Source organism: Pelodiscus sinensis, chromosome 10 (assembly GCF_049634645.1).
Source record: "Pelodiscus sinensis isolate JC-2024 chromosome 10, ASM4963464v1, whole genome shotgun sequence".
NCBI classification, from domain to species: Eukaryota; Metazoa; Chordata; order Testudines; family Trionychidae; genus Pelodiscus; species Pelodiscus sinensis.
In genome coordinates, this window is record NC_134720.1 from 27667855 (window position 1) to 27691626 (window position 23772).

At 40.8% G+C, this 23772-nt stretch overlaps 1 protein-coding gene across 13 annotated transcripts in view; it reads left to right on the forward strand.

The window, feature by feature from the left end:
• Positions 1–23772, forward strand: part of MBNL1 (muscleblind like splicing regulator 1) — a 205126-nt gene that overhangs the window by 95197 nt on the left and 86157 nt on the right. Inside the window, exon 1 of one of the 13 annotated variants that reach the window (XM_014569967.3) lies at positions 18879–18999. The exons of the other annotated variants lie outside the window; for them this stretch is intronic. The gene's annotated coding sequence lies outside the window, so the exon portion shown is untranslated. Of the gene's footprint in view, positions 1–18878; positions 19000–23772 lie in introns of those variants that run through there. 13 annotated transcript variants of the gene reach the window in all.

Consider the following 23772-nt stretch of genomic DNA (forward strand, 5'->3'; position numbering starts at 1 on the left):
AACAAAATATGTAGATGGTATCATGAGCTTTCGTGGGTTGTTTCCACGAAAGCTCATGATATCATCTACATGTTTTGTTAGTCTTTAAAGTGCTATTAAACTGTTTGTTGTGTTTTAAGTTTTTCTTATTACAGACTAACTTGGCTACCCCTCTGAAACTTGTCTATTCATTTAGCTAGCCAGAAAAAGTTCTGTCTGCTTAAAGGAATTCTCGGACTGCAGTGGTGCCTCGCCCCTCTCTGCTACAAAAAGGAAAGAAATGTTTCTTGTGATTTTCCCGTTAATACACCTGCTTCAGTGGCTGACTCTCTTGGGGTTTGCAAATCTGTCAGCTAAGTCAAATGAAAAATCTTACACTCAAACATATGTGGGAGAAACTCAGATCCCAAAGTAAAAAAAATGGATTTTAGTGGTCTATCATATCTGTAATATAAACCATTGTGAGATTATATTTTATTTAGATTTTTTTATAAGTACCTGGAAGCCAAAATAAAAATACTTGCTGGCACACTTTTAAAGTATGAGATGTATTATATGATATGCCTCCTGATGAAATGAAAGGTAGATGTGTGTGAGTGAACATATTGTTCTCCCTAGATGGCTACTTGGATAGGACATAAGGATTCTCTACAGCTAATTGAAGTTTTCTCCTAATTCAAGCAGTAGCGCTCTATGGATTTTTGGAGGTAGGACTAGGCTCTAGACCTGCTGGTGCTGTTGTGTTATATTGCAGAGGGATAGTAGCTTCTGCAGATAAGGGTAAAAGCAGGGTTTCATTTTATATGGCCACTTTTTATTTCTTTTTCTATCTCCCATCTCCAACAAAAGAGGATAAATCCTTATCATTTCAGAGTTTAGAAGCAGAGTTTCACTGACAATGTATTAATTCTGGAAATTTTGAATAAATTGAGCACGAACTCTTCAAGATTAAAAAAGCTTAACATTGGCTCTCTTTAAAAATCCTCCAGTATTTTGGTGTGGCCATCTGTTTGTCCAACAAAATCACATAAAGTACAACACTAGAGGCTTAGGTGGATTTTTCACGTTGTCACCAGCTATAAGCAGCCTTCAGAGATGTAAAAAATAGAACGTTTAGGGCTAGAGATGGCAGGCCCTTTTTCTGGGAAAACACTTGCTTCCACAAGTAGTTCAGTTTACTTAAGTGGACTACTACACTAAGTGCTCAACATGAGAACAATCTTGCTCTTAAGAGATTGCCATTGTTTGAAATGTAGCTGCTGTGATTTGCCATCATTGAAGCTGATAGAAGAAAAGTAAAAGGCCAAAGACTCTGTGACACTCATTGACAAATTCCTACACCTGCCAATCAAAGATACTCGACTGCTGTATTGTTTGTGTTGGGAAGCATAGAGACTGCCTAACTGCTTAGCAGATTGGCCCCCCAACCCATATAGAGGCTGAGCACAATCTAATTCTAAATGAAAAAATAATGAAAAGGCAATTTGAAACTGGTTCATGTTGAGCCTCTCCATTTCCCCTTAAAAATATATAAAAACTATTTAAAGCTAAGCAGTGAAAGCAGAGGCAGCCAGTTCCAGCTGAATGCATTTTCTTTTGAATAATAAAAAGTTAACTTATTGAAGCTTCTTCAAGGAGGTGTTGACACAGTCACTCATGATGCAGTTTAATGTCCTGCAAATAGTGCTGCAGAAAAGCCCCAATGGTTCCAATGAGTTTTGACTAACTACTTTGGTTTATTTGTCTCTTTCTTTGTCCATTGTTTCCACTGAAGGGCAGTTGAAAGTGACTCAAAAGCTATTTAAACACAGAACCCAAATATAACACCAACACAACACAAAGGATACAGACTTATAAATGATGCATGTGCTTTGCTTTAAGGTAAAGTATTATGTAGCATAGTTACAATAGACTAAATTAATCTCTGAAACCCAATGCAGTTACACAAGCAATTAATTTTACCCATGCATCTTACTTAGATCTTTATTAGATGGCTGAGCATCTGAGGGGGGAAAAACCACTCTGTTTCAGTCAAATAATTGTTTCTGAAAAGACCAAATTGTTTTAATTTAACCATAGTAAATTAGACCTCTGCAGATCTGTAGGCCTTTGCTTTATATCTGCAAATCATTTTTGTGAATCAAAATCTGGACAGGGCTCTAAGTATAAACTGATCGTCATAAAAGGGTTAAGTTCCATGTTAAAGTACAAAAATGTTTTACAGCATACTCTGAATAATTATTCAGTTGTCATGTGTGCTGGTAAAAACGATAGCTATTTGACTATTGTGTTGGACACAGAAGCACTGTTTTTCTACCCTATTGCCAGATACACCATCTTGTTTCAGTACCCTGAGATTTCTCTTCCTTTTTCCTCCATATTGGCTGCTTTCAATTTACTTTGGAAATACACTATATGCACTGTAATTAGGTAGCACGTTTTGGATGTTATTGAAGCAATATATTCTCAGCTAAGAAAGTTTATAGTAAAATTTCTTACACGTGGGAGTGTTTAACCACCAGAGTGTTCTGAATTTGGGCTAAGATTTATTGGAAACTTTCAGTGAACTTGAGCTAAATTTTGTATTTGTGATATGCCCCAGAACCGCTAAGCATCATATGCCTTTTGTGTTTTATGCCCCAAGTTTCGCAACGTTTTATCCTCTCATTCAAGTTAGGTAACAGATGAACGTCAGTTGCATTTGCACTGCATTTGCAGTGTGTTGAGGGAGCTTGCACAATACCTACCTTTATGCCATGTCTGTTAGCCCTGAATTTTAATGAGCACTGAATTAATATAAAAACCACATACGCCTAAATAGAAAATTTCATAAAATTGTAAAATATTATATACTTCTACAAAACTGTATATGTAATTGCTAGGACTAAATTGAAATAAATTTGGCCAGTTTAAAATCCTGGGGAAGAAGCATGTTTATGCTTGGCTCTTCCAGTATAAATGGGATATGAGGTCGTTCTGGATTTGGGGAAATTTATATGGAACAAGGGAGCAGATGTCTAGCATTACTTACATATTGTTGCTTTTGTCCTTTTGATTCAGATCCTTAACTTTCACTAATTGGATCAAAAGATATCAGAAATTCACATGTGGCTCTTGGATTGGAGAAAAGAAACTTTTCTGTCTATTAAACTCTCTTTACTTATAAGTGGACTGTGTAGCCCAAAGGGCTGCTACTTTTGACAATAGCAATTTGAAGCTGAAGCTTCCTTCCCTGTCCTGAACCATTGTACAGTATATGATCCACTGCTGAGTTGTGGGCCAGCTATGCTGATCTCCTGGGACCAGCACAACTAGTGATTCTGACCCCAGGATTCACTACCTGTGCCTGACAATGATCCAGTGTGGCATATTGGGCCCTCCGGTAGCTGCAGTTGTGTAAATGATGAGGCTGTACTCTCTGGGTGTTAAGCAGGGGTAAGCTGTGTTGCATTTGCACAATGAAAGGGTGGGTCAACTGATTCATTTGCCTCCCCAGATGATGCTTTATTGACATCCCTTGGCTACATCCTCAAACACAGGTCTGCCCTGGACCTCACACATCCCAAAAGGCCAGTCTGTCAGATGCGCATCACTTGGATGGAATAATTCAGTCTGCTATGCAACTGACTAACTAGAGGCAAGAACTAGCCACTAGCTTTTTCTGATTGTTGGCTGTCTTACTGCATCTTTCAGATGCCTGAAGATAATCCCCCAATATCCCAGGGGAGCCAGACAGGCGGTACTCCTACATCATGACTGGGAGTGCTACCTAATTCAATCCACTGTTGCCTCAAATGGCGATCTACAGGCCACATCAAAAAGCCATTCTTGAATGAGGAGTAGGGCCATAAGGCTGCACCCAGTCTATTAATAGAGTCAAGGGTTGTGACCATTTCAGTCAAGAAACCCTTCTACTAAGGATTGAGAGTGTGCACAAGGCATCTTCTGTTGCAGAATGTTGTGCGGTCCCAAGTTTCTATAGCTGGCCAAATATCTGACATTGTAGCAGCAGATTTAAAAGCTGTCTGTGGAGAGTAGGAAGAAGCTACTGCAGAGGTGGTTGGAAGAGGCTACTGCAGAGGTGGCAGGGAAGGAAAAGGTCCAAGAATGCAAACTGACAAGCAGTGTAGCCCAAGTGACACGGCACTACTGTTTCTCTGTCATTCATAGACCCTGTAGAAACTACAGTTAAAGATCATGATCAAACTGAATTCACTGAGGCTGGTATTTCACCCTGTAAGTATTTGCAGTACATGGCAAGGGGGAATAATAACCATTTACTTAGAGCTTTAAAACAAACTAGCTAATGTAAAGCTTACCCAGATCAAAATCCTAATATTAGGAGTGCCAAAACCCGGGGCAGGCACTGCTGTTATGCAGTAGATAAAAATGATAATTTTAGCTGTTCCCTGTTGATGCATATTAAAATTGCCTCTTTATTTCCCTACAAGACATTGTCTTTTCACAAAAACAATTGATCCTCCCAGCTGGGATGTTGTCTGTATCAAAGTGCAGGTTGTGACCATTTACATTGGGTGATGCTTTCAGATGCTGAGTGAGATTTTTATATTGCTTCATTGGAAAACACAACAGAATCCTTCAACACAGAGATACTTCCTCAGCTGACTTGAAATTAGAGCATGTTGGGTGGAACTTGATTTCAAAAAAGTGAGATCTGCAGGTATGCTACACATTAAGGGCCTGATCCTGTTAGGAGCTGACTACCTCCTATGGCAGGGGTTCTCAAACTTTTTGATACCGCGACCCCCTAAAATACTCATTGAATTTGTGTGACTCCCCCCCACCAAAGTTGGTAAGCTAAAATAAAAAAAGCCCCACTCACGCTTTACTCACCCCTCCTGCAGTCACTATGCTGCAGGGAAGCCACCGGCGCCGCGCTCCGCAGCTGTGGGAGGGGAGTGCACTTCCAGAATCCCTGGAAGTGGCGCGAAGGACCCTGGGGAAGCCAGCAGTCCCACACTTTGAGAAACGCTGTCCTATGGGATGATGAGAAATCTCAGCTTCAATTAATTTCAGTGGGAATTGTGGAAGGTAAGCATCCAGTAGACCTAATCCAAAGCATCTTCTGGCCTAATTCAAAGCTTATTGTGGTTGACAGGGTTCTCCATTATTTTTAATCAGCTAAATTGTCTGCTATGTGGTTTTGTGCTTTTAGCTAGAAAGTGCAATTCTTAACATTAAACTAACATAAAATGTTTTGCACCCTCTTTCTAACTTAACTTGATAAACTTCTGCTCAGAGCAAGGTGCTCCAGGACAAAACAGTCCATTTGGTGGATGACTGGTGACAGGAATGGCTGTTCAGGTGTGTCTGGACTTATGTAAAAGGCTCAGTTCCGTTTTTACCTGTGAATTTTTAACCATCAGAAATACCTGTATAGAAAAAGCATTGCCTGAGAGAGGAATGTTACCAGGAGCAGGAAATCAGAGAGCACATCAAAAAGGGAAGTATCCACAGGTAGCAATGAGTGAGAATTTAGAGCCAGTCGCACCAGATGCTGTGTGTCTGTTGCAAGATGGTGTGCCCCCTCAGCTTTCTTTGCCAGCACCTTGCAATAGACTCGAGCCCTGGATAGAGCAACAAGACTTAAATGTGCAACCTGAAGCTTCAATCCTGCAAGCTGCTCTGCACGAGTAACCCCTACAGCTGCAGAGAGCCTCATTGTATACATTGGAACTTCATAGAGGTACAGAGACCTGCTAGTGGAGAGCAGCTTGCAGAATTGGGGCTTCAGGTTGTATGTTCAAATCTTAGTCAAACAGTTGGGGCCTAAGTGAGGGCCATACTCCAGGACAGTTTGTATTTGACTGTTTCTGTATAAATTATGCTGTTCCATGCAGTTTGTAAATGTATTCCATGAATAATGTATAAGTAGCAATGTAAACACTCAGATGTCTTTAGTATCGTGTATAAACTAGTGAAAGGATTTAAAATCTGTTACCATGCTTGAGATTCTGCAGTTTTTCAGAACCAGAAAATAATGCTTCCAAATACACAGCAAGTTTTTAAATCTCTACGTTCTAGGCAAGGAAACGGAGAACATTTTAGTTTTTATTTGGATTATGCTATAAGTTTACTTGATAGTTTCAGAACTCTACTATATGCATGGTTTCACTTCTCTTGTATTTGCTTGTGACTGGCAACACATACAACAGTGCTTGTAAATCAATTTCTGTTAACTAAAGGCCTAAAACAAAAAAAAAATTGAGCTTTAGATTTAAATAGCGCTACATCTATTGGGTGAAAGTGGAGGACAGTTTGTCATAAAAGGGGTTTTCCCTCCAGCAAAGGTGTTAGTTCCACTTGCAAAAATTTACTATGCAATTTTGAAAAACTATTTTCTGCTTTACATCTTCCCATATATAGTAAAGCAAAAGAATTCAAACTATATCCTCATTTTACACAGGGCTTGATCCTGCTCCCATTTAAGTCCGTGACAGTTTTCTCATTGACTTAAATGGGAGAAGGATCAAGCCCTTAATATAAACATGTATATGTTGAAACAAACCATATTGTTTAGGGTCCAACCCTGAAAGGGGCTAAACACTTCCTACTGACTTTAAGCAATTAAAGGTCTGCTCTTAAAAACATTTGCTATCAGAAGGAATGCTTATTACTGTCCATATTATCATATAAATCCTGAATTACTGGATAGTAAGCACTATTTCTCGTAAGTGCTTGCAGAATTAAATCCTCAAAACATAGAACATGTTGTAAGAGAGATTCTGCAACATTCTTTTTCAGACACCTGAACAATAACCAAGTAATTACTCTAATGCATCAGAATTAGTGTGAGGACTGGTAGTCATCTATTTTGTCACCAACGGCGATAACATGAAACATTTTCAGTTCTTAAATTGCATGCTCTGTTAGTTGAGTAGGAACCCTTTTTCACATGCTTCCCTTTGTTAATTTCTTGTATTTTTTTTTATAAAAGTCACAAACATGCCAAAGACATCTGCATCAGTAACCTATTTTCAGTTATACTTAACACATCTTCTATTATTTGAATTATGTAGCAGAGTGTTACTATTTTCCTCATTGAACCCTAGGTATAATGTATAATGCTAAGATTTCAATATCTAGAGAATAATGCATACACTTCAGCAGCTTTAGCAAGCATCATAATTAGGGATGTTAAAATTAGGTGGTTATAGTAATCGAGTAGTCGATAGAATTTTTATCGACTATTTGATTACTTGATAGGGGAAGGCCACCCTGCTCAGTACCGGCTCATGCTGTACCAAACCCCGCTGCGGCTCTGCAATTTAACAGGCAATATGAGCTGGGCAGCCTGCCTCCTGGCTCCTAATGCATTTTAAATCTCAGAGCTGCAGCAGGGTTTGGTTCCCGACCCGGTGTGAGCAGGTACTCAGCTGGGCTGCCTGCCCGCCCAGCTCCTAAACTTAGTAGGAGCCAGTCGGGCAGGCAGCCCTGCTCAGTACTGGCTCACACTGGGACCAAACCCCACTGTGGCTCTGAAATTTAAAAGGCAGTGGGAACCGAGGTGGAGAGGGGGGAGGAGGGCTCCTACTGCCTTTTTAAATTGCAGAGCCACTAACAATGTCAGAGGCATGATCCAGTTATCCCTTTACATCCCTAATTACAAGACAGGCTCCCAGGATGCTGTATCGGGGGCCAGTCCAGCCCTCAGAGCAGCCTGGAGTCAGGTGGGTGCCAAGGTGGTATAGTGCCACCATAGCCTGTCTCCAGTCCACACGGTAGCTCCATATTCTGTGCTGTGATTTAGAGGTACCAGATTTCACCCTAGATGAGCAGTATGAGACACAGAAATGAGGTCTGTTGGGTGGGGTGGAATTGAGTCTCTGGAAGATTTAAAAAATTAGAGGCCTTCTATTCTGTTTGAAGCAAATAGCACAATGCCCATTGACTTCACTGAGCTGAAGATGAATCTGAAGGAGAGTTTTGAGCTGGAAGCAGTTGGGAGGCCAGTAGAACTAGGACGGTGGGTGTCTATGGATGTGTGTTCATGTGTATGTGTGAGAAGGCTGGGAGCAGCATACTGCACATTCCTGAGAGTTGGGACTAGGGAAGTGCAGTAGTTAATTACATTTGACTTTACAGCAGTTACAATATTTGAGAGCTAAAAGAAAAATAATCTGCCCTACTGTTCTAATTACAAACACTTGTCACTGGGAATTCAGGAAAGAACCCAAAGTTCAGATACAGTACATTAGTTGCTATCAAACAGCCATCAATAATTATTAAAAATAGCTGAATGTTGTTACAGTCCACAAAGTATCTTGACTAAAATGCCAGAGAGGAAGCACTCTGCTTTCCCGAATACAAAGAGATTTTAATAATTAAGTTTTTAATTGCTCAGACGTGTTTATTCTCACACATAATTTTCAAGGACAATCAGGTCCCTGCTGATACATCCTTTGTTCTCAGACAATGGGACAGATCTTCAGCCCCTGCTACAGCTACTCACGCCTTTCCAATGAATTAGGTAGGTAAGGGGGAAGATTGTATGCAATCACCTTTTACACAATAACAAAGAGCAGCTCTTAGACTTAAGCGACTGCTTAGCTGCTGTGTGTATGCTTGCACAGTGAAGAATTTCATCTGGCCCTCTATTCATAGCCAGTTACCACCAGTGGCTACATCCGGCTTTCACTGACTTCCATTATAGTAGGCATAGAGCTCTAGACACTTCAGTTACTGTGAGGATGCATCTAAAATGAGTATATGCTATAATAAGAATATAATATAAATATTTTTAAGCTCTGGGAAATCAAAACATGGACAATTACCTAGAATTATCTTAAGAGCTGCCTTCAAATTACTATTTTTATAAAAAAATCAGTTCATGGAGCTGTGCAGAAATGCATGCGAGCACAGCTGTGAGCTTATAGCATCAGAGATATAGAACTGTAGGAACAAAATACAAATGATGAACATACAAAACTTAAACAAGGAAATTCATTTTTGTATAATTAAAATATCAAATTATCAAAATGGTAAGCTATTTTAAAGGGATTCTTTCCTTTTTTTGAGTTAATCCAGGACGTTGTGATCTTTTTATTAAATGCCTTCCATTCAAAAGCAGTGCATTTTGCAGCTATAATTGCATGAGAGTTTATTTGTGTTCTGACACAGTAATTTTCAATGTAGTGACATATTACCATAAAATCTAGTAGGATACTCTATGCACCTTATGGGTAGGAGATTTTCTTTCTCCTGTTTAAGTAAAGAATTGACTATATATGGGGTGTGTAGTTCTTTCCATTTCACCTATTTGTTGTGAAAACGACCACTCAAGCAATATATATGCATGTGAAGAGTTCTGTCAGACATTTAGACATGCCAAAATATATTTTAATCATTGTTCATAGAGCAGAAAAAGCTCTGAAAAAATCTCTGCTGAAAATATAGCTGTGTTGTCTTTGCATTGCCACTTCCTTTAACGTGTGAATAAGCCTTACTCCTGGAAATAATTCCAGCAAACCTATGAGCATTATAGGCTTGAGCTAGAGCTCTCTGAAGTCTAGAAGAAATATTTCCAGTGATTTCAATGTGTTTTGGTCAGGCTCCTTAAGAGTATGAATCTGCAGGATTAGGTCCTATACTTCAGTAATTGTAGTCCCTTTAGTTTTGTTAAATAACCTTTCCTTCCCATACTAACATAGTAACACGTGGATCTTAATATGGTCCATGAGTGTAAATGCAAGGTCTAGAGAAGCCTGCATTAGCTGTTGTTTGCTGCTATTATTATTTTATTTTATTTTATTTTATTTTATTTTATTTTATTTTATTTTATTTTATTTTATTTTATTTTATTTTATTTTATTACTAGAAGATTTATCCAGTGTTGCTTGGGTCCTTAACTCAATTTTTGTTTTTCTTCATTTAAATCATTGCTCTGGGTGCAGATGTAAGTGACTAGTTGACTATCCGATAAGTATATGTTGCTTCCCCCCTACCATTGCTGCCTCTATCAGAGGGAGGTAGCAAGGGGTGAGGGTGCAGGAGCCGGTGCTGGGTTCCCCCCAGCACTGTCTTGGCAGGGAGCAGGGGAGGTAGAGGCATAGTGGGGAACCAGCGCGAGCAGGGACTGAAGCAGTTCTGACACATGCCATTCCCCTGCTCTGCCTTTGCCTCCCCTGCCCCCTGCATCAGCAAGGGGGCGGGGACAGGAGCAGGAGCTGGGGACAGCCGGCATAAAAGACAGTTTTCCCAAGCACCATCTCCGGGGTGCTGTCGGCCCCCCTCCCCCGCCTCTGTGATAGGCAGTAGGGGGGGGGAGAGAAGAGGCTGCTGCTGTGTTCGTGGCAGCCAAACCAGGAAGCCCTGGTTGCCACAAATAGGGGCTGGTGCCAAAGCAGCTTCTGTTCACTGCGGATAAGGCTGGCTGCTGTGAACAGAGGCTGCTCTGGCATCAGCCCCTGTTTGCAGCGGACAGAGCTGTCCACTGCGAACGGGCTGCTCGCCTCAGCATGATCAGGGACCAAGCAGTGCCACCTCGCGCTGGTCTGGGACACTGAACCTCTGCATTTTAAATGTAGTAAGAGCCCAGTGGCTCTTACTACATTTAAAATGCAAAGCTGCAGTGAGGGTGGCTCCCGGAGCCGGCATGAGCTGGGGCTATTCAGTCCTGGCTCAATCCGGCTCTTGGAGCTACCTCTTGCTGCGGCTCTACAGAGTAGTCCTGTCGACTATACAATTAGCTAGGTAACTGCAATTTAACATCCTTAGCTCTGGAGTCAGGTTGGGGAAACCATACTGTCAAACAATAGTGTTGCACGTCACACTCAAAATCTTGCTCTGACATTGAAAAAGAGAGCAGCTAGTAAGGTCTCCAACAGATTTTCAGGATCCCGTAGGGGCTCCCTAGCCAAAAATGTTTGGGAAACCCTGGTGTAGGGAGAATATATATCTTTGAAAGAGAAACTTTTTGTTTTCAAGAGGCTGAGAGGAAAATGGGATGAGCCTGATTGTACTGCTCTGTAGATACATTGACATTGGTAATGCCAATAAAACTGTGTGTTATGAAGCATGTAAAGTAAGCACTGACTCCTGCCACTTACAAATAGGAAAGTTTTGAGCACTAGAGAGTTTTATTTTTTTAGTATAGAAAAGCAACCTGAAACTTGTAGATGGAGAAGGGTACTAGGCAAGCCTGAGAGCTTCTTAATGAGGCTTTGATACTAATCCCTTTCATACTCATCAAGCCTTAACTAGGAAGCATGACTGCTCAGGAAGGCTATTTTAAAAAGACCACTCCTAAGGATCAGAGGAGCTAGTGAATAGAAGCAGCTAATAGGGAAGTTTTGCAAGGGATTTTGGAGGGGGAGTTTTGAAGGAGGCTAGATAGACTTGGCATTCTTTAAACTTCTTTAAACTAAACTAAAACCACCGCCACCTGTTTTAAAAATCCCACCTGTCACAAAATTAATTAGCTTTGAATAAAAAGAGGATGCAGGCAGAAGCCCAGCAGCATAGTGCGCATAATCCAGTTTATTGCACCCAATGTAGCATGTATGATTACTTGCCCTGGTGGTGTATGTGTGCAAGGAGCTCCTGGCCCTTACAGACTGAGTACGGACTTTGGAGACCAGGATTGCTGAATTGGAGGAGCTAAGGGAGGCAGAGAGGTACGTAGATAAAACTTTCTAGGACACAGTAAAATGGTCCCACCCCTGGTCAGACAGCCTTTGTGTGTTGAGAAGCATGAAAGGCTCAGGGAAGGAGAACATTCAACTGGAGCAGAGGGAAATGATCCCATCGTTTTGACCGTCCTTCCAGATGATGATGATGTGATATCCTCTCGCACTGAGGACACCTCTCTGTGGGAAGGAACTCTTGCTATTGGGAAAAGACAGGATTTAGTCATGAGGGATTCAGTCATTTGACACATAGACAGCTGGGTTTGCAAGAACCGGGAGAACTGAATGGGTGCCTTGCCTGCCTGGTGTGAAAGTTGCGGATCTCTTGAGATATCTGGATAGACTTGTGGGCAGGGCTCGACAAATCCACTTATCTACTCGCCCCGTTCACTGGCAGTTCGCACATGCGCAGTGTGGGTCTCACCCACGTGCAGTGCGTGGCTGGTGAGTGGTTTTCGCCGTGGTTTGTTGAGCCCTGCCTATGGGTAAATGCTGCGGAGGAGCTGGTTGGTTATGTAAATATCAATGACATAGGGAAGGATAGGAGGCCAAATTTAGGCTTCTAGAAAAGAGACTGAAATCCAGGACCTCAGTGGTGGTGTTCACTGAAATGCTTCCATTTCCTCATGCGGGGCTAGGTAGGCAGGACTGCAGGGTCTCAATGTGTTGATGAGATGATGCTGTAGGGAGGTGGGTTTAAATTTATTAGGAAACTTATGGAAAAGAATGAGCCTATACAGGAAGGATGGCCTCAACCTAAACCAAAATGGGTCCAGATTGCTGGCACTTAAAATTAAAAAGGTTTTAGAGCAGTTTTTAAACTAAGGACTGGGGGAAATCCAACAGATGCGGAGGAACACATGGATTGGGCAGAGGCATCCCTTAGGGGAGGACCTATTAATAGATATTCTCTATGTCTTAGTAAAGAGAAGACGATTGAAGATAAGATATGGGTACGGTCGGGTGAGACAGTCAAATGAAAGTATCCCATTCAGTCACATCAGGTAATGGCAAAAAGCTAAATAGTGACAAGTTTTAAAAGTGCTTATATACAAACACTAAAAATCTGAATAATAAGATGGGTGATCTAGAGTGCCTCATATTGAATGAGGATATTGATGTACTGAGCATCGCAGAAACTTGCAGGAATGAAGATAATCAACGGGACATAGTAATACCAGGGTATTACATATATTGGAGGACAGAACAGCTCATGCTGGTGGGGGAGTGGCAATTTATGTGAAAGAAAATGTAGAATCAAATGAAGTAAAAATCTTAAATGAATCAAGCTGTTCCATGGAATCCGTATGGACAGTAATTCCATGCTTTGATAATATGAATATAGCAGTAGGGATATATTACTGACCATCTGACCAGGATAGTGATAGTGACTGTGACTGTGAAATGCTAAGATTAGAGAGGTTATAAAAATAAAAAACTAATTAATAATTGGAGATTTCCACTATCCCCATATTGACTGGGTACACATCACCTTAAGACGGGATGCAGAGATAAAGTTTCTTGAAACCTTAAATGGCTGCTTCGTGGAAGTCACGAGAGGAAAGGCAATTCTTGATCTTGTCCTAAGTAGAGCGCAGGATCTGATCCAAGAGATGAATATAGCTGGACAGCTTGGAAATAGTAGCCATAATATAATTAAATTTAACATCTCTGTGGAGGGAAAAACACCAGAGTAGCCCAACAGTGTGGCATTTAATTTCAGAAAGGAGAACTACACAGAAATGAGGAAGTTAGTTAAACAGAAATTAAAAGGTACAGTGCCAAAAGTAAAATCCCTGCAAGCTGCATGGAAACTTTTCAAAGAGATCATAGTAGAGGCTCAACTTAAATGTATCCCCCAAATTCAGAAACACAGTAAGAACCAAAAAAGTGCCACCATGGCTTAACTATCAAGTAAAAAAAAGCAGCGAGAGATAAAAAGGCATTGTTTAAAAAGTGGAAATTAAATCCTAGTGAGGAAAATAGAAAGGAGCATAAACTCTGTCAAGTGAAGTGGAAAGTATAATTAGGAAGACCAAAAGGAATTTGAAGAACAGCTAGCCAAAAATTCAAAAAGTAATAGCAATTTTTAAAAGTACATCAGAAGCAGGAAGTCTGCTAAACAACCAGAGGGACCACTGGACAGTCAAAATGCTAAAGGATCGCTCAAGGATGACAAGGTCATTGCAGAGAAACTAAATGAATTCTTTGCATTGGTCTTCATGGCTTAGGATATTAAGGAAATTCCCAAACCTGAGCCATTCTTTTTAGGAATTGTCCCAGATTGAGGTGCCATTAGAGGAGATTTTGGAACAAATTGATGAACTAAAGAGTAACATCGCCAGGACCAGATGGCATTCACCCAAGTGTTCTGCAAGAACTCATATGTGAAATTGCGGAACTACTAGCTGTGGTTTATAACATATACTTTAAATCATCTTCTGTGCCAAATGACTGGAAGATTAGCTAATATAACTCCAGTTTTCAAAAAGGTCTCTAAAGGTGATTATGGCAATTATAGACCAGTAAGTATAGTTTCAGTAGTGGGCACATTGATTGAAACTATAGTAAGAATAGAATTGTCAGACACTTAGATATACATAATTTGCTGGGATTTCTGTAAAGGGAAATCATACCTTACTAATATACTAGAATTCTTTGAAGGCATCAACAAGTATGTGGACAAGTGGGATCCAGTGGATATAGTGTGCTTAGATTTTCAGAAAGTCTTTCACAAGGCCCCCCACCAAAGGCTCTTAAAATAAAGAGGGATAAGAGGAAAGGTCCTCTCATGGATTGATAATTGGTAAAAATAGGAAACAAAGGGTAGGAATAAATGATAAGTTTTCAGAATGGAGACAAGTAACCAGTGTTGTCTTGCAAGGGTCTATACTGGGACCAGTCCTATTCAACATATTCATAAATGATCTGGAGAACGGGTTAAACAGTGATCTTGCAAAATTTGCAGATGGTACTAAACTGCTCAAGGTAGTTGAGTCTGAATCAGACTGAAGAGCTTCAAAGGGATTTCACAAATCTAGGCAAATGAGCAACAAAATGATAGATTCATTTTAATGTTGATAAAGGCAAAGTAATGCATATTGGAAAACATAATCCCAACTATACTTACAAAATGATAGGGACTAAATTAGCTGTTACCACTCAAGGGGGAGATCTTCGAGTCATTGTAGATAGCTCTCGGAAAACATCCAGTCAGTATGCAGCAGTAATCAAAAAAGCCAACACAATGTTAGGAATCGTTAAAAAGGAGCCAGAAAATAAGATAGAGAAAATATTATTACCTCTATATAAAGCCATGGTATACCCACATCTTGAATTCTGTGTTCAGATGTAGTTGCCTCATATCAAAAAAGGTATATTGGCATTGAAAAAAGTTCAGAAAAGGGCAACAAAAATGATTAAGGGTATGGAATGGCTTCTATATGAGGAGAGATTAATAAAACTGGGATTTTTCATCTTAGAAAAGAGGAGACTAAGGGGAGATATGATAGAGGTCTGTAAAACCATGACTGGTTTGGAGAAGGTAAATAAGGACAACATTTTTATCTGTTCCAATTACACAAGAACTGGGAGTCCCCAAAATGAAATCAATAGGTAGCAGATTTAAAACAAAGTATTTCTTCATACAAAGCACAGTCAACCTATGGAACTCCTTGCCAGAGGATGTTGTGAAGACCAGGACTTTAACAGGGTTCAAAAAAGAACTTGATAAATTCAATGGCTCTTGGCCAGGATGGGTAGGAATGGTATCCTTAGCCTCTATTTGTCAAAAGCTGGGAATGGGTGACAGATGAGGTATCACTTGATGATTTCCTGTTCTATTCATTCCCTGTGGGGCACCTGGGATTGGCCACTGTTGAGAGACAGGATACTGGGCTAGATGGATCTTTGGACTGATCCAGTATGGCTGTTCTTATGTTCTTAGAAATGTTCAATTTATAGCAGTGTTCTCAGTTTAAACAGACCAAGAAATGAGAGAATTTGGAAACAGAACTCCTTCCTGGTGCTGATTCAATCCCCCGCTTTCAGGGTTGAGTTATATTGGAAACTTTGAAGTACATGCATTCTGTTCAGAGAAGAAATAATGGCCTTTTCCAGGGCATCTCACTCCAGCACCTTCACTAAGTATTAAATTAACATTATTTGGAAAAACAAACAAACCCAAATCGGGATTGGAGTATTTAGCGGTGTAGTCAAAATATTAGCAACTGAGCTTCTTAGCCCCCTTTACACATAGGGAGAATGACACAAAGGGGTCAGAGTAAGTGATCAGCATCTGTTCCAAGGTATGGCATTTGTTTTTCTGAGGTGTATATTTCCTTTAATTATTGTTTATTTTGAGGATTACATAATAATAGTCTGTGTTGCACCTGAGCAATGGGCCGGGAAGGGAAAAAAAGTTATAAATATTTGGACTCTTATGTAGAGTGATGAGTAGAACTACTCCCAGAGTAAAGTGCATCTCAGTGTGGGGAAGGATGTCACAACTGGATTCAAATCTATACATTTTTCTTATGTACTAGGGATGTTTAAAATGTGGGTAATTGGCTAACTGTGAACAATTTCAGAGGTTACATGCACTTGAACCGTGGGTACGGCAGTTGGCTCCCCAGGAACTGTTACAAGGCAGGAGCTGGCCTTGAAGCCGGCTCCCTAGGTGTACTGCCTCCTGCCTGTGCTGCTGCTCCTGCTTTAAGAGGCAGCAGTGTGGGGTGGCAGTCAGCTCCCAGGGACTTAGTGCACACCAGGACCCAGCTTTTAAAAGCCAGCTCCCGGCAAATACCAGTGCTCCCACCTGCCACCAGGTGCTGCTGCTTTTGATACAGAGGGACCAGAATGGGCTGGCAGCTGGCTCCCTGAGAGCTGAACCGGGAATCGCGTGTAATTCTTTGGGTTACCCATTTTAATGGCTACACATTTACATCGCTCTTATGTACATTACAAAGTGATTTTTTTAAAATCTTATCAAGATTTTTTTATTTCTAAACTGTAGCAATTCAGCTTTTGAATAGCCTTTATATTACACAGTTTTCCAGAGTATTTATACTCATCCAATTTAGATTTTCATGGCAACCTTGTTACTTTCTTCACCAGGCAAAAGAGACCATTGCCAATGCACAACCAAAACAAGCTTAAAATGTTACAGTACCATCATTTATGTATATCTAAATATTTTTAAATCAATGACACTGTAATGCAAACTTTAAAAATATGCAATAAGACCTCAATACTATGAGTCATTAGGCACTAAATGGCATGGTTTTTGGAAACACCTTATAGCACAATAGCAGCTAGAGACAGTGGTGTTATTTCCTGGAAAAAAGAGAGGGGGTGGGAAAGAGTGCATCTATAAATTGTATATGCATATATATGGTAGATATATTAGACATAAAATGTAGTTCAATCAAGTTGTGCACATTATTTAGGATTTGACCCAGTGTTCACTGAAATCTGATGGAAGGACTCCCATTCTTTTGAATGGGCATTTTGGCATGATCTTGGTTCTGTAACTGTATTCTCCCTTCTCCCTGAGCAGGGAGCTCTCTTTTGTTTGTTTATGAAGCACCTTGCACAACTGTACTAATAAACAATTTAAAATACACATCTTTGAATCCCCATACAGTATCCATCCATTAAAGGATTATTGGGCACAGTACCGTAGAACTTCTGCAATACTGAAGCCGGAGAAAAGTTGCGTAAGTGGTAGAAGCATTGCAGACATGCTGTGCTCAACATCCGTTAAACAACTGCAATCAGTCGGAAATGGCAGTTCAGTTGCCTAATACAAATTTTACTCATTTTCTCAGAACTGTTGGTACCTTAAAAGCAGACTTAGGACTGGATAACTAATTTCCAAAGCAGTTGACTATTTCATGGTTAACTGAGTTGAGTCATTGCAGGGAAACTGTAGACAGTAGACAGAATTGTTGATAAAATAATCCACAGTACCTGCAGCTGGTTTAGACTTGTACAGTGCTTCTTTGTTAAAAACCTCTTGCTGGTCTGCACTGTGCAAAGCTTCAATGACAAATGGAGTAATCCTTCATGTGTTTTACTTGATTTTGAAGTGTAGTCACTGCTTTTACTATTAAAATGTTAGCTCTCACATGCATTGGGTTAAGGATTATATGGATTAGTAGAGTTTGTGTGGCATTAGGATTATTTTTCTGTAAAAAGTATAATATAGAACTACTTTTTAGACATTTTTTGGAAAATTGTATAGCTTTCCAATATTTGCTGTCATTGCCCACATGTGAAACTGTACACGTAACAGCTGGCAAAATAACCCAACTTGACAAATTGCACTTGAACTTCAAAAGTAACAGGATTTTCTTACTTAATACAGATCTGGAACATTAAAATCCCACTTCTCCTGCAGGACTGAGTGTATTTTATTAGGATTTTTTTAACCAGAACTTGTCAAAGGACTTTAGTATTATTTGGTACAACTCCCCTGAAAGATTGGTGTAATTTTAAAGTATCAGGACTGTAAATCAGAGCTATCTGCTATCTTCCCCTTCCCTCCCACACAGATCCTTGGAGCCTGAGAGCACCCACCCTCCATGTGTCTCAGAGAAAGGGAGAGGCACAGGTGGGCAAGATCCTCTACCTACATGTGAAAGGGTCTTTCAGTTCACAGATACTAGGGAGATGATATTGTTTACAGCTTTTGTCAATCTTCTATAAAATAAGTTTCCATGGGCATAACAGACAATAGCTGGCCAAGAAACTTGAAACAATGTTTCAAGCAGGGAAAATCTTGCCATCCCATCGTTAATAGTCACATTGATTGAGTAAGGAATACTGGTTTTGAGAAGAAAATTTTCTTTTATTGCATTTTCAGAATTCATCATCTCAATAAGTTACATTAGTAAAACAGTGAGATGCCATTAGGTTTCTGTGTAATGGAGATAAATTTGGACCTGGTATGAGCGATATACTTTGCTAGATACAATTGAGTTAATTAAGCTTTCTGCTAACTCTCCAGAGAACTCTAGAGCAATATGGCTGTTATGCAGAGCAGAATTTGTTCTTTGGTTTTTAAGGAAATGTCAGCTGTATAGCACTAGCAAGCATGAGCTACTTTTCCATGCTTCAAGAAACCCGCTTTTTTTCTCATTTCTGATTCTGCATTTATGGAGGCTGTAATCTTTGCAATTCCTGCTTCACAAATTGCATTTCAATGCTAATTTATTTTGGAAATATATTCAACATTACAAATATCAATTTTTAAAGATTCGGAAACTACCAAATTGCTATGAAAATGAGGGCTCAGAAGGCAGAACAAAGTTCATCCCTGGAGTTAATGGAGTCACATGAAGGATGAGTTTGGCCCACTGTTTCCTGTCAGGTATGTGCTAATTTGTTCTTGTTCAAGGTAAAGGACTTGATACAATTAAAACTGTTGCAACAGTCAGGGATCATTATCTCAAATGCTATGCATTTTTCATTGGAAAGGAAACTAAACTGATGAAAGCAGAAAGCTGCACAGCAATCCTAAATACATTGTATAACCATATCAACTGCTCAGAAAGGGGAAAGGACGTGGAGACACCAAAGAAATACATGCATGATTTGCAAAATACAGAACTAATACTTCTACCTTTCACTCTCTAAGCCTTAGGCATTAATAAGACCCTACAAAATACATGGTCCATTTTGGTCAAGTTCCTGGTGTGGTATAGTGTTAGTATCTTGTTGTTTACTATGCGTGGGCTGTGGGGGACCCCCATTGGCAGCTGTCTGTAAGCACGGCCCAGCAGGGGGTGCCTTACCACCCCTGGGCAGTGGCTAAAACCAGTTCTACAAGTTAAAGGAAGAGACTGAACAAAGAAAGTGTGTGCACGAGGGGAAGGGGCACTTTTTCAGGCTGAAGCCATGAAAGAGAGAGACTGAGGAGGGGGCTGGAGTTGTAAGGGCCCAGTCACCCCCATCTCGAGGGGGCCTGAGTCATCCTGACCCTAATTCCTGTAACCAGATTACATCTATGCTGTGCTGTACCGTTGAGAAGCAATAAACTCCCTCTATTCTACTGGCTGGTGGAGTCTGTGCCTGTGGCTACGGGGGTGCAGGATTGGGTGGAACTCCAACTCGCCGTTGCACATGGTCATAAGATTTTTAAAACAGTAAATGTCATGATTTCAGATATTTAAATTAGAAATTTCACAATGTTATAACTGTAGGGGTCCTGACCCAAAAGGGGGTTGTGAGTAGAGCTGCAAAGTTGTGTGTGGGGAGGTCACCCTTGCCGCTGCACTGCCTTCTGAGCCAGATGCCTGGAGAGTGCCCCTGCTGGCCAGGTGCCCAGCTCTTAAGGCAGCATCACCACCAGCAGCAATGTAGAAATAAGAATGGCATAGTTTTGTGATATTGCCACCCACACTTCTGCCCTGCTGCCTTCAGATGTGGGCCGTTGGCCAGCAACCACCCAACTTTGATGACAGCGGCACAGAAGTAAAGGTGGCATGGTATGGTGTTGTCACTCTCATGTTGGCGCTGCTGCTGGCGAGACATTGCTTTCAGAGCTGGACACCTGGTCATTACCACCACTCTCCAACCACCCTGCTCTAAATTTGACACAGCAATAAAATAAGGGTGACAATACTGCAACTTTCTATAGTAACTTTGCAACTCCCTTTTGGATTGAGAAACACTGGTCTCCCCCATGAAATCCATATAGTATGGGGTAAAAGTACACACCAGACCAAATTTCATGGAAGAGACCAGATTTCATAGCCCATGATGTGTTTTTCACAACCTTGAAGTTGGTAGAGGCCTAGACATTAGCTTATGGAAAAGGATAGCTTAGCAGCAGCTGTGGGCCTTGGGCCTAGCACTATACTCGGATACATCCTGAGAATTCAAATGGCATGGTGCAGGCATGTTGGAGGGCACAATTAGGCTACTGCTTCATTGCAAGGGATGACATTCAGATTAAGAAACACTGGACCAAATTTATTCATGGTGAAACTCCAATGAAACCATAGAATTCTAGAAAGGAAGGGCTGGATGGGATCTTGAAAATTCATCAAGTCCAGCCATCTGCACTGAGGCGAGGACCTAACTCATTCCTAAGAGATGTTTGTGTAACCTGGGAGTGGGCAGTAAGCAGCCAAGGGACCAGACGAGATTCACCACTTCCCACAGAGCCCATTGACTGGGAACGGCAAAAGGCAGCTAACGGAAGCTGCAAACTAGGGATGTTAAATATTGGTTAATTGAATAGTCGATTAACCGCATGAATTCTTATCGGTTACTAGAATATTCTATAGTCCCCAGGGGCGGGACCAGCAGCTGGCAGCTAGTGCGCTCTAGCCCCACTCCCAAGGAGCCTCCTGCTACTTTGCGCTGCTGCCTCTGTATCAGAGATAACAGCCTGGGTTCCAGGCAGCAGTGGTCTGTGAGGGAAGCCAGTTTAAGAACCAGAGGCAACAGTGCAGGGAAGCAGTAGCCCCTATCTGGGGGGAGTGGAGCGCGCTCTGAGTTCCTGGACCCGGCATGAGCCAGAACTGAGCCAGGCTGCCAGCTTGCCTAGCTCCTAATACACTTTAAAGGCAGAGCCACAGCAGTAGTAGGTCCCAAAACCGGTGCAAGCCAGGACTGAGCCAGGCTGCTGGCCAGCCTGCTAAAAAAGTTGCTGGCAGCAAGGAAAGGGGAAATGCGTTTAGTCTATAGTATTAACCTATAAGCTTTTGCTTATCAGTTAATTGACTACACTATTACATCCCTTCTGCAAATGGCCATATTTAGGTAAATAAAACATCTGGTGGCCCACCGGGAGTAAACCCTGGTGAACCACATCCAGCCTGTGGGCCACTTATTGCCCACCCCAGTCTAATCTGTTTTTACAAACCTCTAATGATGGGGATTCCACAAATTTCCTTGGAAGCATATTCCAGAGCTTAACTATCTTTTTAGTTAGAAAGCTTTTCCTAATACGTAACCTAAAACTTCCTTGCTGCAGATGATTACTTCTTGTCCTTCCTTAAGTGAATACAGGCAGTCCCTGGGTTACATGGATCCGACTTGCATCGAATCCCTACTTACAGACAGGGTGAGGCAACCCCGCACTAGCTGCTTCCCCCCAGCAGACTAGGGAGACATGAAGCTAGCGCCCCCGCCCCCAGCAGACCAGGGAGACGCGGAGCAGCTTTTCTCAGCAGACACCTCAGCTTGAGAATAAAGGACTGAGGGAAGTGAGGTGTGGGAGAATAAAACTGAGCTCAGAAGAAATGTTTGGCTAGAGTTTCCTCTACAATATGGACCAGTTCCGACTTACATACAAATTCAACTTAAGAACAAACCTACAGTCCCTATCTTGTACATAACCCGGGGACTGCCTATATTCAGAACACTTGATCTCATTTCTCTTTATAACAGATCTTAAGGTATTTGAACGCTATTATTCAGTCCCTCCTCAGTCATCTTTTCTGAAAATTTAATGTGCCATGGTTTTTTATCCTTCCCTCATAGGCCAGGTATTCTAAACTTTCATTTTTTTGTTGCTCTCCTCTGGATTGTCTCCATTTGTCCACATCTTTTCTAAAGTGTGGTGCTCAGAATTGGACACAATATTCCAGATGAAGCCTTGCCAGTGCTGAATAGAATGGAGCAATTACCTCTGTCTTACAAACGACCTCCTGTTAATGCACCCCTGAATATTAGCCTAGATTAAGAAGGATTCCATTCTCCAAGGTTGCATCTTTCCTAAGTATTACATTAATTCAGAGAAAACAATGCATATACAATTTTTAAGGTTATTTAGTAGGTAGGATAACTTGCCTGGCTTTTTCTCTGAGTCATCCCCAAGAGGGAAAACTGCATTTACAAACAAAGCAAAAATCTTCCTGAAATACACAGATCAAGATTTTTAATTCATTATCATTACTGGTCAATATAGACACTAAATTACTTTTATAATGTGATAAGCACCGATCATAGCCTTTAATTATTTTTCCACTTTATTATATGCTGAGCCAAATTCAGAAATGCTCATGTATATTTTTAAAAATCTGTTTCTACTGGTAGAGTTTGGGTTATGAATGGAAAGCAACCCTTACTGGGCAGGAGTAGCGCAAAAAGGCCCATTTTCACAAAACCGTTCTCTAAGAAAAAAATATTAGGGAAATGTGGTAATAACATTACTTAGCTCATTTAGTTGGTATGAATAGAATTTGTTTGCAGCTATTCATAGATAAAATAACGTTGAGGTTAGTTATATTGTTTTATTGTAGGTGGAATCAGCTAGTTGAAACCTTGGTATGAGCAAGCTGTTCGTAATGACATACCTTCAATTCTTTCAAACCCATTCTTTCAAGCAGTGTTTCTGCACTTCAGCAGAGCTCCAGACTGAATTGAAATGGTGAGAGTCTGAGCTGATGTAATCTGCAAGTCAATCATACTTAATTGGCCTAATAAATAAAAACATTGCCTCCGTTATAAAATTCCCACCCTCGCTGTCATGTTTTCATTGATTAATTCCTTCTCGTTTACCCAACAGAGAGACAGTTTTGCACCAAGAAGTGACATGTTTTGGATACCATTCACTGCCTGGCAAAGCAGAGTTACTAATTATAGTAACTTCTCTGAATTCAGTGGTTCTTTAGCAGCAGAGTGAGATTAGCTTGACTTTACACAGCAGTCTGCTCCATAGGTTATATTTTATCTGTGAGGAGTTAGGAATATTCTTTGGAGGGCAACTGATTGCTTTTTGTTTGTTTTTTATGCTTAAAATGAGACATTAAGGTCCCATTTCAACAAAATAATTCATCCCATATCTTGTCCCACAGACTTTGAGACTTTTCTTCTGTTTAAAATTAAGCAGGTGCATCATAGAATTAGGCCGTTTTGCTCAGGACCTTGAATGATTAAGCCTTTATGGCTATTAACACCCCCACTGACTTCATTCAGGTAGCATTGGATTTAACAGCCTGATACTGTATTAATGAAGTCAGCGGAGAATTGCCATTGACTTCTGTGGCATTGACTCCTAAACAAGAGCAGATTTTAGCCAGGCAGGATTACTCAGTGGCTGAGGGTAGGAGGATTTAGCCCTATAACAATAACAAAATTTGCTGATTTTAAAAGCCTTTAAAGCAGCTTATGCCTGTTCTACTGAAGTCAT